The sequence below is a fragment of the Pteropus alecto genome, unplaced genomic scaffold (assembly GCF_000325575.1).
Source record: "Pteropus alecto unplaced genomic scaffold, ASM32557v1 scaffold95, whole genome shotgun sequence".
NCBI classification, from domain to species: Eukaryota; Metazoa; Chordata; class Mammalia; order Chiroptera; family Pteropodidae; genus Pteropus; species Pteropus alecto.
In genome coordinates, this window is record NW_006441071.1 from 4,148,608 (window position 1) to 4,151,410 (window position 2,803).

Consider the following 2,803-nt stretch of genomic DNA (forward strand, 5'->3'; position numbering starts at 1 on the left):
GGCCGTCCTTCCCTTCACCCCCAAGATCAAGAGATTATTGTTCAACTGCCTTACAAGGAGCAGGAGGCATGATCGACTCAGGATTTTAGTTTTTCAGAGTCAAGTTTTGTTTTGTTTTGTTTTAAGTTTTCTTAAGATGCAATTCACATACCATACAATTTACCCATTTAGAGTGTATAATCAATGTTTTTTAGTATATTCACAGGTATGTGCAATCATCACCAGAGTCGATTTTTAGAACTTTCTCATCAACTCAAAAAATAAAATAAAATAAAATAAAATAAACCTGTATCTTTTAGCAGTCACTTTCCATCTGCCTTCAATAGGGAACAATTAGTGTACACTCTATCTCTGTAGATTTGCCTATTTTGAACATTTCAAATAAATGGAATCACATGTGGTCTTTGTGTCTGGCTTCTTTAGCGTAAGTTTGTCAAGATTCTTTCATGTTGTAGCATGAATCAGTCTATCATTTTTTATGGCCAAATAATATCGTTTTATGGATATGCTAAATTTTATTTGTCTACTCATCATTTAATGAACATTTGGGTTGTTTCCAATTTTTGCTATTATGAATAATGCTGCTATAAACATTGATATGTAAGTTTTTTTGTGGACATACGTTGTCATTTCTTTTAGGTATATACTGAGGAGTGGAATTTCAGGGCCACATGGTAATTCCATGTTTGATTATTTGAGAAACTGCTAGACTGTTTCCAAAAGTAGCTGCACCATTTTACTTTCCTTCTAGCAATGTATGAGGATTTCGATTTCTTCACATCCTCACCAGCCCTTGTTATTATCTGACTTTTTCTTATATCCATCCTAGTAGGTACGAAGTGACATCTCATTGTGGTTTTGATGTGCAAGATGTTGAGCATCCTTTCATGTGTTTATTGGTTCTTTATACATTTTCTTTTGAGAAATGTTTATGCAGATCCTTTGTCCATTTTTAATTGGGTTATTTGCCTTTTTGAGCTGTAAGATTTCTTACATATGTTGACTACAAGATAATTATGGGATACATAATTTGCAAGTATTTTTTTCCATTCTACAGATTTTCTTTTCATGACCTTGAAAGTGTTCTTCGAAATACAAGAGGTTTTTTATTTTAAAAGCATCCCATTTATCCATTTTTCTTTTGTTGCTTATATTTTCATGTCATATTTAATGTTCTATTGCCAAATCTGAGGTCACAAGGATTTACCTTTGCGTGTTCTAAGAGTTTTATAGTTTATATCTCTGAAACTTAATCTTTGATCTACTTGTAGTTAATTTTTATATATGATGTGAAATAAGAATCCAACCTCATTTTTTTGCATGTGGCTATCCAGTGTCCAAGCACCATTTGTCCTAGGTTCCACCCACCTTGCTTGTCCACAAAGCATCCCCTGGATATCGCCCACCCTAGTCCTCTGGTCATGACCCTAGTGCCAGTATTGGCAGACCTCGCCCAGATAAGTGCGTCCTTTACCAGTCTGCCAACTCTCCCTTTGCCTGAAGGAATAGAAAATCTTTTCTTTCTCTAAGTCACCATCATTACAATCTTACAAAGATGTAACTCTGCTCATAGCAAAGATTTTTTAATATTATTGTGGAGAGCAATTTAGGTTCTCTTTAACACTCTGTCCCAGAAATGATCTGGCTTTACTTAATGTTGCAGAACTAAAAAGCTCACAAAAATGTTGTTCCCAAATCGAAAGAGCATTCTGCCCTCAGGTGGGAAGTCAGTGTCGACTTTCAGTTTAAAAGGAAACTTCTGGCACTTTGAAATTGCAAATACTCGCTCTCCTATTTTTATTTTGGCTATCAAACAGGACATCAAGTATTGGGGTACAGTCTCCGGGAACCTTGTTACTACACCTGGTGTATCACAATTGCTTTTCTTTAGCTCTTTGTTGGTTCTCCAGTTAGAAATATTCTTAATTAAATTTTTTTTTTTTAAAAAAGAAGAATTATATCTTATTTCCAATTGGGTTTCAAGGAAATACATATTTATCTTGAACATGTTATCTTTAAGCTTTTTGATCATTTCCCTTATGGTTCTTTCTGGTAAGTAAGTGAGAATCACTTAGTAGTTCTAATATTGTCCTACCAAAGCAGAAAGGCAAGCACATATGTCAATAGTCGAACTGGTAGAAAATTGAGAAACCCAAATGCCTTTAAAAAGAATGACGTGAATATAAATGACACGCATTTGTGTTTTTTTCAATCCAGATAAACTTGAATTATTTAGTCCAATATTATTTGGAAGGGAAATGGAACTAATTTTTAACAAAACATATTTTACTTGGGCTGCTATAAAAATAAATTTGAGGAAAAAAACAAATCTTGAAAGTAGACAGTTAATGGTAATAATCTCTTAGATCTAAAACAAACAAACAAACAAACAGGCAAATTGAATCCTGGCAACTCTGTTAAAAGTAAATGATGTTCTTTCTGTTCCAAAACAAGAATTGATCCTCCTTAATTCTTCATTATTAAAATTCAGGAAAAAAATAGAACTATTTTCTATTCTGAGTAATTTGCATCCTTGCATCTCAAGCGCCTTAGCAGAGTATCCAGTATAGGGTAAACACCTAAACAAGAAATGGCCGAATTAAATAGAGAAATGTGAATGTTCTCAATTTTGAGTGTGTGAGGTGAAGTTTTTGCTTCCCCACAGTATCTAGCCCAGCTCCTCTGCAGAACAGGACTTCGCCCACATTCTGTTGATTTTCTGTAAATGGTTCTCATTACCCAAATTTTATATTATAATTCTGTAATGTTCAATAAAATAAAAACTTTCTGGGCTGAATATTTT